Below are 14023 nucleotides of genomic sequence, written 5' to 3' on the forward strand. Positions count from 1 at the left end.
AAGAACCTCGATTTCAAGTCGTTGTCGGTGATGTTTTGAGCACCTCGAAACATTCATAGCTCATAGGTTGAGTAGATCGATGCTCTTGCGATTTAGAGCCGACATGGTCAGAGCTCGTTTTTCCTGTTGAGGGAAGCCAGTTTTAACCGGTTCTTTCTGAAGTACCTCGATTTCAAGTCATTGTCGGCGATGTTTTGAGCACCTCGGAAGGTTCATAGCTCGTGAGTAGGTTGAAGCCTTATGATTTGGAGCTGACATGGTCGAAGCTCATTTTTTGCCTGTTGAGGGAAGCCTGTTTTAACTGGTTCTTTCCGAAGTATATTCGAAGAAGTGGCATGCAATTTTTGTTTAGCGGCTGTCGTGCATCCTTGAGTCGCGTTAGTATGGATGTATCAGCCGTTTTGACCGTAGTCATATGTGTTTGGCCATAGCCATTTTTGATCCCGAGTAACAGTTTAGGCGTCTACACCGAGGGTATGCCCTTTCGGGATTCTTACAAATGCGACGTACAGCCTAAACATCGGGATATTCGTGCATGTTGAGGTCTTACAGTTTGTCATGCCTGTTGAGGTCTTACAGTTTTTGTAGAATAGATCCGGTTACGCCGAGTCTGCCCGCTAGTGGTCTTACAGTTTTGGGTTTTCCAGCGCATGGCGATTGGAAATGATCGACAGTCTCCGAGTCATCGAATTTATTTAAGCGTGAAGACCGCTTTTTGTGAGCTCGGAGTTTCCTTATAGGGGCTTTATGAGCCCGGAGTTCTGACCCTGGGGTCGTGCGAGTGTTGAATTACTGACGTTAAGTCTCTGAGTATCTAAGGACGTGTTTGGACCCTGTCAGGGATATACTTGAGATTTCCTTGCTTGGAGAATAAGACGTTGAAAAGATATCCTTTTATTACTTGGTGTAGACATACATTGTTTCATGGGCGCGGCTTCTCGGACCATTCGATCCGGTACATAGTTCCCGATTGGGGTTTAGTCTGCCATTTCCCAGTCTTCCCGAGGGGACGGTGCCCTTAGAAGCAGATCATCGCTCGTCGTTGGACTATAGAAGAAGTCCTACGATCTCATCAGATCCTCCTCTGGGTATGTTGCTCTGCTAATAATCTTGCTGACAAGGCCGTCTTTGGGGCGGAAGCCCAACTAAGGTCTAGGGGTCTCCGGGTAGAGTTAGAACCTCCAAAAATCCTGGCCAGTTGTCTACATACAGGTTAGTGAAAAAGTAACTAGGGAATAAAGCAGTTCTTCCTCACTGCAGGATGCGTAGGCGACGTTTTGAGATTCGGTACATTCCTACCCTTCTGAGGTGTGAGCCCCGATACAACCATCCGATGTGCCTTATAAGGTTCGGCCGATAATGTGGTTTGCTTACCCTTTGATCCTTCCGAGGGTGGGGGCATTAGTGTTGGCGATGCATCATATGGTGAAGAACTTCCTCTCGTTGCGTATTGCTTTCTGTCGACCTATTTTAGTTCTGCCCTTTGTGAGGGGTTCCATGATTTTGGCAACACGGGGCTGATGCTATCTCCGGGTGGTGTGCCGGTGGTTGTCTGAATAAGACGTCCGTGCTTTGCGCCTCCTCGACTGATACAGAGCTCGACGTCCTGGCCCAATATCATACGGGCCGTATTAAGAGGATGGTCTTTGTGGCGATTCGCCATTAGGAATTCACCAGGGATCAGGGATGCGGGAGTGATTTGGTCCATTAGCCCGAACTGCCCTATTGACTTTGGTTTGACATCGTTGTTGTACATGATTGAACCACCTGAATTCACGAACACATGTTTTATTCGAAATAGATCAAATAAGGGAGAGGTTACCAATGCGTCAGTGTGATGCCGAGGCAAGGCATCGATGCCTTTTTCCCTGGATGTAAGGGTGTCCTCCGGAGTACTTCCCTAGACCCGTCTTTTCCTGATGGCGAACATTTCCACTTTCCATTTTATAAGTCCGCGGAGGGTGTTGCCACTTCTCCACTGTCGTGGTAATAAGTCGTGGGTTGTTCACTTCATCCTTCCCGGTTGCCTTCCTTCCTTGGGGCTGGACTCGAACCCAACCGCTCAATAGTACTCGGCGGCGATTTTCATTGAGTAGCACAGCTGTCGTCTTTCCGAAATAGGGGTCATTTTTTACCCTGTGGCCGCACGTGCCTTGTGGTTCCCACGTCGGGTTGTGGTTCTTTTGAAAGGGTCTTGGTTGAACAGGCCTGAGTCACTCAACGTCCCTGGGTTTGCTTATGGTGATCATGATGTTTGGTATAGCAATGTTGAAATCGTACTCTGCTGGGCGGGGCTCCTCTATCAGCTGTGCCTCGTCAGATCCGGTTCCACTGAAGGTTCCTCAAGGATGTAGCCTTCGAAATATTTCCCTATCATTGCGAGATAGGTTGCATCCTGTGGTGTTCCTCCCGTTCGCGGCACATGGATGGTACCTCCATCTGTTTGGCATCAATTGCTTTATTGGGAGCCTGCTTGGGTATACCGGGATCATAGAGGTTCACGGGCAGTTGTACGTGGCCTTGATTTGTGGCCGGTGCCGGGTACGGGCATACGGCCAGGTCTCGGCTGGGTGTCTCACTAAGTGTCGTTTGAAAAGACCTAGAGTCGTCGCGCATGCCTCGTTTAAACTTCGGGCAAAGACATGTGTTGCCCAGTTATTCGAAACCAGGGACGATCTCACTCGTCCTATCGGTGAATGAGGCATGACTTCCTGTGGTGTTTGATTCTCTCTTCGTTTGGCCTCCGATGTGTCGGTCTCTTCCGTTACTGCTTCGATGGCATCGGCGTGTGCTTCTACGGAGGAATCCGCTGGGTTAACAAGTATGTAAGGTCGGGCACTAGGCTGCGGCACCACATCATGGTTTCTTTCGAGAGTGTTTCTCCGAACTTCTTCATCGAGACGGGCTTGAACTTATCATCCTAAAGGTCGCTGCCTTTATCCGTACATGTGTAAGCGGTGGTGCGCTCGTTGGAGTCCGAGGTCCTGTCACTCCTAGGGAGTTCTGGCATTCTGGATTTTCGTGAAGCTGGTTTTGGGACCGCTTCCCCGGGGGAGAACTGTTGCATGAACCTCCACGAACCTAATATGATCCTTTTGGAGAGGTCCTAGAGTATCTTCATTATGGTGGGGTCAGCCACTGACTCGTTATTGCTTGATCTTTTGGGTACTTGCTCGACGGGGGGAGTTGTCTCTGGTGCCGCAGCGCTGGGAGCCTTCGGATGGCTCTATAGCTAGGGGATAGCCATCTGCTGTGCCTGCAACATTTCAAAAATATCGTGAAGGCTAACTTCCTATGTTTCCCAAGCCGGGATTTGTTGGGCTTCTTGTTGATCGATATGCGAAACGCTCCTGTCTGTGTGAGAAGTTTTGTTGACATGTTGTGCGTCCTGTGAGCCCGCATCCGCTAGAATCGGTCCCGGTGCGATATCAGGATTCAGTGGTGGTGCTCCGGCGACCGGGAGAGCCACACCATTTTCCCTGTAATTCTCGAGGTTGTTGTTCTCGACTCTGTTTATCGAGCCGGACATTTTTACCTGAAATCAAAAGATCTTGGACAAGAAAAAGTGTGAAAGATAATGTGCATTTGTGCAATGAAACAAGCAAGAAAATAATCACTATTATTTTTAGCCTCACGGTTGGTGCCAAACTGTTTATCGTGAAAATGGTAACAACAATTAAATTTGTAAATGGAATTCTAAAAATACATGATCTATTCCCGAGCTAGTTGTTAGAGCAGTTGATGCTAATAATATAGAGTTTAGAGATTAAATACGAGCTAAAATGATATAATAATCGAACCGAAGGTCCTGCTGCCTCAATACAGGTCTGGTCGAAGAAGGACCTCGGGTCGATGTCAGGATCGAGCTCGAGCTATCGGGGATAGTCGGGGATGGGATAACAGTTGAAGATATAATCAAACAAGGCTCTTTATGGCCAATACTAAGGTATATGATGAGGAATGCGTAAGAGCGCGATGAATATCGAGGTGGCCTCGGACCAGTGAGAATGAACAAGCTTAGAAAGAAAAGAGAGAGAGAGAGAGAGAGAGAGAGAGAGAGAGAGAGGTATTATTGCACTTGTGGAGAAAATGGAGCAACATCAATCCGTTACAAAGTAGTGTGAGTCCCCTTTATATAGAAGGGAAACTCGGCTACAAGTACGTGCAAATTAATTACAAAGTATGGAGATGGGATAGCTTGACGCGATGCCTCAACATAGGCTCTGTACAGGTCGGCCTTGTCAGGACTAGTTGTGTGCCTTGGGAACTCCCCCCTTTGTCCTGGCTTCGATCTCTATTTTCTCTAAGTCGGGCCTCGACGAGCCTCGAGGTCGGGAACTCGGTCGTGGCCTCCCATCCTCGGGGTCTCGAGGCGTTCTTCCGAAGTGACTTAATAGCAAGAAATAAAGTCCAATGATTTTGCCGCGTACAGAGTAATATCATAAAATAAACTCTTTTAAACTTCCATATTTTTCTGAGACTCATGAACAGATGATAAAATAGTATGATACATGGAAATTCAAGAATATAGATATCTTTAATACTTCTATGAATAGAGTCATTTATGGAATTTATGCATTTTCACATTTCGTTCGTATCGTATGGATCATACCAAAAAGAAATAAGGGGTAGCCTTAACATACCTGAGTCGATTCTCTTGAAAATCCTGCTAACACATGTTAATTGCGAGAAAACACGTTGCTATAGGAAAATTATCTTTGTTCAAACTCTTTCTCAAGAGAATTAGCTTAACGTTATGTATGGAAGCTTGCTGAAGCTCTTCTTAAGAGTTTAGAGTTAATGTTGAAATTGAAGGCTTTTGGCTGAAATGTATAACATTACAATTTTATGGAAATCTTTGTTGGAGCTCTTGGAATTCACGTTACTAGTGTAGGGAAAGCGTGGTTGATATTCTTTTCATAAGACTTTAAATGGTATGACTAAGCCACCTCATCCTTCAATTTTGACACAAATTTTATGCATTTCAAGAGTCACATTATAAGACTTTAGGGGCTGCCATGTTTAGGATGATGTTCCCCCTTAATCTTATCCACCACACACCTTAATTAATTACTAATATTCCTCCAAAAATTAACAATTAACCAAATACCAACATAATTAAGAATTACCCCAAATTACTTATAGTACTACTTACTTTAAACACACCTTATCCACCTTACTATCATAGCCATGGGGTACCTCATATGGTATTAGTCTATAAATAATGGGCATAACATCATTGTAATATATTACTGTAGAGCATAACATCGACGTAATACTGTGGGCCGTAAAATTATTCCCCCCTTTGGAACATTCGTCCTCGAATGTTAACAGGTGCACTTATCATTTTCATAACTTATATCTTCCAAATACTCTATAACTTCCCTTACCATCTAGGCGACTATTCTATGAATGAGTCCGAAGTCCAGGGCATTCCCCCCTTATGCCTCCTTCTCACACCACAACTTGTAGTCGGAATCCTTCCAATCTTGTAACTGTTGCTACCTTTCATCATGCAGCTTGTACAATTTTGACCTTGTAAGTATGCCTAATCTCTAGGCTTCATATGTAGAGCTTGATAATATGTCCCTTTGGACATCTATGAGTATATTGTAGTTTTTCGCTCGGTACTTTGTTGAATTCACGAATATTGCTATATTTCATCGCATAGGTCCATTTAGTCATCCGTATGAATTTACTGCTATAACTCATACTTTAATTTATCGTTGCTAAGGTCTGCTAGCAAATCCCAGCTTACTCTTGTTGCTTATTCCATATGTATAAATTTAAGTCCTTTAATGCTTCCTCATTGTTGCTCATCTTTAGAATGACGACCTAATCTCATCTCATACTTTGTGACCTTTGTCCATCCATTGTTGATTCACCTCAATATTGATCTACAATATACCACTAATAACTTGAAATTTCTTACGTAATACTTTGCCCCAAGGTCTTACGTTATATCAAGGAATATGAGAAGTGATTTCCATAATCGTATTTCATAGTGTCTCAATGTGATTCACCTTATGGGGGTATCCTAATTTCGTGCCGCCAGCGAAATCTATTCTCCTTCTCTTCATTTTTTTCAAATCATTATTCAAACGAAGGCCCAAATATCATCCTTTATCTGTCACAATTATACCCTCATTTTATTACCAGGTCAGCATTTCATTCCTTTTAAATGTTATTAATCTTAGACTCCTTTGAGTTCATTCAGGCTATACTAAACTTTCAATAACTTAGAGAAATTATTATCTCTCTTTCTTCCATGGTCTTAATCCCGAGGACTTATCCATTCTCATCACCTTTTCACTTGCCTTTCCTCATCCTTACTCATGTTTCCTTAAAACTTTGTCCCTCTACCATACGATCTAGAGTAAGAAGAAAGAGTGACAATCCTAAATGCCATGTAGCCTCCTACTTATAAGTGTGGTGCAAGACACACCCATAAACAAGACTCTACTAGACACGGCTTGTAGACTCCCTAGGATAGAACTGCTCTAATACTACTTTTATCACTACCCAAATCGATAGGCCGCAACGGGCACCCGATACCTTACTCAACCGAGTACCAATATAACGTATCTTTTCATGTCATATTATCATAAATAACTAAGGTGGAGAGGCTGCCATTAAATAGGTAGAATACAACAAGTAATGCCAACTTATACATAAGATATATAGGCCTCTAAGACCAAAATAACCACTTGAACACTAAACATAGGCCGACAAGGCCATACAATCATTTACGTACATGACATCTATCTACGAGCCTCTAAGAATATGAAATTTTCATAAAGGTCGGGACAGAGTCCCGCCATACCAAACAATACACGTCTAAATCATACCAACCAAACAAGCAACTCCGAAGTAATTGGAGCGCACCAACATCTTCCGTTGAGCTGATAGCCTACTTGGAGGGCTCTCGACCTATCTATCGGGATCTGCGGGCATAAAATGCAGCGTCCCCATGCAAAGGATGTCAGTATGAATAATGTACTGAGTATGTAAGGTACATAAATAAGTACATAATAGACATGGAAGAAATATAGAGTAAATGACTCCACCTGTACGTCTGAATATTTTTGTAAATCATGAAATAATTATAGTATCATCCATATGCGTATGAATGTCATGTCGTGCATAGGTATATGTTTCATAACATCATCAGCCTCTGAGGGCATCCCATCATATCATATCGGCCATTGTGGGAAAAATCATCAATGTATACCAGGTGATCAAGTGGTGGTGCGTATATAACGCCATAACCTTTCCCATATCCCATATACATATATATACATACATATATACACGTATATAATACCATCTGGTCACGGGTCGATGTACATGAATGCAATGCATGAAAAGTATGTTAATAAAATCTTTCGAAATGTCATAAGACCATTTTGCTTTTGAGTAATTTCGTAAAGTAAATTCTTTTCAACTTTCGTATTTTTCTGAGACCCATGAACAGATGATAAAATATTATGACACATGAAAATTCAAGAACATAGATATCTCTAATACTTCTATGAATAGAGTCATTTATGGAATTTATACATTTTCACGCTTCGTTCGTATCGTATGAAACATGCCAAAAAGAAAGAAGGGATAGCCTTAACATACCTGAGTCGATTCTCTTAAAAATCCTGCTAACACAAGTTGATTGCGACAAAATACGTTGCTATTGGAAAATCACCTCTGTTCAAACTCTTTCTCAAGAGAATTAGCTTGACATTATGTATGGAAGCTTGGTGAAACTCTTCTTAAGAGTTTAGAGTTAATGTTGAAATGGAAGGCTTTTGGATGAAATGTATAACATTACAATTGTATGGAAATCTTGGTTGGATCTCTTGGAATTCACGTTACTAGTGTAGGGAAAGTATGGTTGATATTCTTTTCATAAGACTTTAAATGGTATGACTAAGCCATCTCATCCTTCAATTGTGACACCAATCTTATGCATTTTAAGAGTCACATTATAAGACTTTAGGGACTTTAAATGGTATGACTAAGCCATCTCATCCTTCAATTGTGACACCAATCTTATGCATTTTAAGAGTCACATTATAAGACTTCCCCCTTAATCTTATCCACCAAACACCTTCATTAATTACTAATCTTCCTCCAAAAATTTACAATTAACCAAATACCAACATAATTAAGAATTACCCCTAATTACTTATAATACTACTTACTTTAAATACACCTTATATACCTTACTATCATTGTCATGGGGTACCTCATATGGTATTAGTCCATAAATATTGGGTATTAACGTGTGACCCGTATTTTATACAACATGACAAACTTGGATGAAAATTCATTTTCTTTGACTTGCTTCCCCTCTCATCTTTACGAATTTACTCATTACTTGTGAAATAGCATAATCCTTATAAACTCTAAATAATATTTTCCTTGGACTGATGTCAATTACCTTACGGAAAATTTGACGTACAATACTACAGGGTACAACATCATCATAATTTAATACTGTGAAGCGTAACACTACCGTAATGTAATACTGCAGAGTGCAACATTGTCGTAACTTATTACTGCAAAGCGTGACATCACCGTATTATAATATTGCCGGGTGCAATACCGTCGTAACTTAATACTGCAAAGCGTAACATCATCGCAATGTAATACTGCTGGGTGTAACATCATCGTAATATATTACTGCAGAGCATAACATTGATGTAATACTGCAGGGCGTAACAATTTGATTCTCAATCATTATTATTCAATAATTTTTTATCATGTTCTTGGTATTTTTTATGTTTGTTTTGCCAAGCAATCAAGTTAGGAGCCATCACGAGCGGTGGTGGTTTTGGTTTGTGACAAGTAATGAGCAGTTATTATGATCGAAAGATATTGCCATGAGTACATGAGCTTTGGGGTATGTCATGTGGTTATATCTTGGGAGTACATTTATAGTTGATACAACTTGTCAGGTTGATACAGTGTATATATGCAAGAATCAGATCAAAGAGGGAATTGTGGATGTTGGAGTTTGGTCGTATGGGTTGTAAGTTGAGGTGGAAGGAAGAATCTTCATCCAGATTGCATTAATGGACTTATATGAATTAAGGTGGCATGGGATTGCACAGGGTTGTGTGTAGGATGAGCTAGCTTTGGAACAACTCTTACCATGTTCGAGAATGAACATATGTTTAAGTAGGGGAGAATATAATGACACGATCCATCATTTTGAGATCTCACATTTCATTCTGCGGTTTGAGACTTTGAGTAGCTTCATATGATGCATTATGACTTACATGTATGGTTGGTTTTGATTTTCGAGAGGTTCGAAGTTGATTTGGAAGAGAAATCCTTAATTTGAAAGCTTTAAGTTTGAAGAGTTTACCAAGATTTCACTTTTAGATAAATAACCTCGGAATCGATATTCGATGTGTCAATAGATTCGTATGTTGATTTTGGACATAGTCGTATGTTCCAATTTGAATTTGGATGTTCCTAGAAGGTTTTGGCTCTATTTGTCGAAAGTTAGCAATTTGAAGAATTGGAAAGTTCATACGTTTGACCGGGAGTTGACTTTAGTGTTATCGAGATTTGATTGGTATTTCGAGACTTTGGATAGGCTCATTTAGATGATTGGAACTTGTGTGCAAACTTTGGTTGTGATCCGGAATATCTAAGTGTGATTTGGACAAGTTCAGCGAAGTTTGAATGTTTGAAAGTTAAGAGAATAATTTGACCTTTGATTCTATATTTTGATGTTATTTGTGGTATTTTGAGACTTTTCATAAGTTTGGATAATATATTTGGACTTGTTGGTATGATTGGACGGGGTCCTGAGGGGCTTTGGTATGATCGGGGATAGTTTTGGATCATTTTTCTGAAGTTGCTGGTATTAGTGGTTCATCGCAATTGCAGAGTAGACTCATGATCAAGGAAGGTAATTGAGGCAGAGGGGCTTTTGTTCATCGCGTTCGTGATATGGAGCTTGCATTCGCGTAAATTCTTGGTCAAGAGGACTGCGTTCGCGAGAGTATGTGTACACGAAACAGTAAGTTTGTCTCTAGAGCTTGCTGCTCCGCATTCGCAGTCCATCTTCCGTGTTCGCGTAGAGTTGGTAGCAGGTGCATCGCATTTGTGGTGGAGGCTTCACATTAGCAAAGTGTAGTTGGGGCTGGAGGCTACTTGGACTTCGCGATCGCAAGGGGTTTGCCGCGACCTCGAACATTACTACTGGGCAGAGTATATAAGCTATCTTTTTTAGGATTTTACCTATTCTTTCATATTTTGAGCACTAGATTTCGAAATGATTTTTTTCTTGGATTTTGTTTTATAAATTGATTCTTCATGGGTTTATACACCAAAAACTTGGAATTTTAAAGTAAAATTTGGGGTTTGTGTCTACAACTTAAGAGAGTGTATTTTGAGGATTTGAGAGTCGATTGGGACTTGGTTTAGAATATAATCACATAATCGGACTCGTGAAGTTATGGGTAGTCAGAACTTACTCCTTGGCTCGATTTTTGACCATGTGGTCTCGGATTGATTATTGTTGACTTTTGGAAATTTGATTAAACATTAAAGCTTTATTGTCTGAAATTGATTCCTATGGCTTTGTTTAACGTTATTGAGTTGTATTTGACTAGAATCGAGTCATTTGGAGTTGGATGAAGGAAAATGCGGTTGTTGTTGATTAAAGCTTGTCGGGTAGAGGTAAGTTTCTTGTCTATCATTGTAAGAGGGAATTCTCCCCAAAGATGATTTATTTGCTATATGTTGCTTGATTTAGGAGCCATGCATATATATGAGGTGATGAGCATATATGAGTAGCTAGGTTATGACCATGTACGGTAGAGTTTGACTTATGATTATGTAATGACCCGTTCGGTCATTTTAAGAAATAATGCCCTGATCCCCTGTTAACCACTTTCCCCGTGTCTATTTCTGCTATTTTGACTGCCGGGATGTTCGGTTTTGAGTTTCAGAGAGTATTCGGACACTTAGTCCCTAAATGAGAGCTTGAGTTTTGGAAATTTGACCGTAGTCAGAACAATGTGAAGACGGCCTCAAAATGGAATTCTGATGGTTCTGTTAGCTCCGTTGGGTGATTTCGGGCTTGTGGGCGTGTTCGGATTGTGTGTTGGTAGTCCGTAGCTAAATTAGGCTTGAAATGCCGAAAGTCGAATTTTGAAGTTTCCGGTTCGATAGTGAGATTTTGATCCGAGGGTCAAAATGGAATTCTGAAAGATGGAGTAGCTCCATAGTGTTGAATGTGACATGTGCACAAAATTTCAAGTCATTCGGACGAGGTTTGATAGACTTTTTGGTCGAAAGCGGAAATTTAGAGTTTGGGAGTTCTTAGGCTTGAATCCGTTGTTGATTCGTTGTTTCGCTGTTGTTTTAGGTGTTTTAAGGATTGGTATAAGTTTGGACACTGGTACTAGACTTGTTTGTGCTTTTGGTTGAGGACCCAAGGGCCTCGGGATGATTTCGGATGGTTGACAGAAGGATTTGGAATTTGGAGTTGCAGCTGAAGCTATGACTACTGTCCTAACCACATCTGTGGTTGAGAGGCCGTAGGTGTGACTCCCGCATATGCAGAATCAAGCCGTAGAAGCGACCAGATGAGTAAGGGACAGGAACTGCAGAAGCGGAAGATGTACTGCACCTGCGTGACTGTAGATACGAATTTTGGGTCGCAGGTGCAGCGAAGAGGTTTTAAGTGGAATTCGCAGGAGTGCCCCCTTTGTAAGGCCCCAGGAAATTTTGCTAAGTAATTTAGGATTTCGTGGTACCATGTAGGCTAATTATAATATTTTATGTGTTATTAACATGGTGGGCATCAATTGGATTTGGTAAATAAGTGTACAAGTCTTATGGTAAGTAATTTGGGGCCCAAGGAAAAGCCTCAACCTAAGTCAAATTGGAAAATTTCATAATAGGCTAAGATTCCAAATGAGTTTGCACAAGTCCACACTTTGAACGAGCATATCTAAATCTGTATAAGGATTTATGCGATAAACATCATATCATATGAAAGGTCTTGAGTCTATTTTCCAACGCTTCAAACCGTTCGTCATTTGGACATTCCTACACATAGTTATGATCAAATTACCAAAGGCTGGAAAAATGCGATCCTGTGTCGAATCCGCGATCGCAAATATGTCACATTTTTGACTCTGCGATCGCAGATCTGTCACAAATTGGGTCAGGGTTGCCCAGTTTTGGGCACCTATTTCGCGATGCATTGTACGGCCCACATTCTTGTTTTGCAGTCCATTCTACGATCGCAGACCCGATTTCGGAGGCTTATTTTTCCTATTTTTATAACCCGGCCCCATTTTAATATATAGTCTTTGGGGCTTTATTTGGGGTCATTTTCTATGGATTTTAGAGAGAGTTGAGAGCATATAGAGAGAAAAAGAGAGAGAAGGAGCCTAGCTTTATAATCACCCATCTCTTGCTCAAGTCTTCAAGAATCAAAGAACCCAATCACATGTTCCTCATCTAAGAGGTAAGGTTCTATACATTAGACTTTAATTTCGAGTTTGGGGTGTAAGATGGTTTATTGAGGAATGATTCTTGGGTGTAATAGTATTATATATACATGCATGTACAAACTAGGTTTGTGGGGAAATTATTGAACATAAATAAGTAAAGATTGAGTTGGAAAAATGAATGAAACCTTGTAAAAGATATTTGAAATCAAGATGTTCAACTAGTATTTGATAAAATGCTCAAATGAGCTGAAACCATGAATACCTTCCTAATTTCTGTTCAATTTTGTTATGTCTCAAAGTAGATTGGGATTGCTAGAATTTCCGAAACGTTGTAGTAACTTAAGGAAAACTTAAACAAGGTATGTATGGCTAAAACCCCGTCTTTTAGAAATTGAGCTCCATCGGTGTTTGTGTGAATACGGTAAGATTAAAGTTGAATTGTTGTATTGATTGTTGTTTCACATGAATTTGGGGTTGCGACCTTATATGCGTGAAAGATGTGTCTTAATATGATTAATGTGCTATTCTTGATAACTTGAAAGGGTGCAAGAAATATGAATCATGTATTGAGATGCTTAGGCCTTAAATTGAGATTGAAGCTGCATATATTGTGACATCTCTGTGAAGTTTCATCTATGCTTCCAAATCTATTTGCTCTTGTGTGCATATATTATCCTAAAATTACAAATCTAACATTGAAAGTGGAAATGATGTGATAATTGTGGCTCTAAGTGCCAATGAGTTGATATGATATATGTAACATAAAGATTCAAATGAGATTATTAATGAGAAAGGAACAACGCCTAGGTAAGGCGGCCTAGCCGATTGGGCCGTGATCGGACACCATGTCGTACACATGGTGGTAATGTGCTGATGTTGAATTCTGGAAAAAAGGAAATGAAGTGGTGACTGAAGTATATTTCTCAATTGAGAAAACCTAGCCGATCGGGTCGTGATCGGACACTGCTCATGATAGCGATGGTATTGTGAACAATGTTGAATAGTATGAAATGCCACAAACCAAAGTCTATGGAAACATGATGTGAAAATTGTATGATTCTTTTACATTGATAATGTTGTCATCATTTAAAGCTTTTGAGTTATACTTTTGGTTTCCTTATTTTTGTATGAAAGTTCTTTCTAACTAGAAGGTATTTAGTTATACATACTAGTGCTATTTGATGGTACTAACGTCCCTTTTACCGGGAGCTACGTCTTTAAATGGATGTAGGTGTTTCTATAGCAGGCAATGTTGGTCGCAGCTAGCACCGCATTATCCTTTCAGCTGACTTGGTGAGCCCCACTTTGTTTCGGGGTCTTGTTTTATCTGTTTATCATGTACTTTGTATTTTGAGGTATAGCCAGAGCCTTGTTGCCGGCATTTCCATATTATATTACTCTTTAGTTGTATTTAGAGGCTCCGTAGATAGGTTGTGGGTAGTGTTTGATAATGGGGAATTGAGTTAGAAATCTTGATATTTGGCAAAGATTTATAAAACTTGTAATATTTTGATAATTACGAATTAAGCTGCTAATGGAAATAA

This window comes from Nicotiana sylvestris, chromosome 4 (genome assembly GCF_000393655.2).
Source record: "Nicotiana sylvestris chromosome 4, ASM39365v2, whole genome shotgun sequence".
Classification (NCBI taxonomy): domain Eukaryota; kingdom Viridiplantae; phylum Streptophyta; class Magnoliopsida; order Solanales; family Solanaceae; genus Nicotiana; species Nicotiana sylvestris.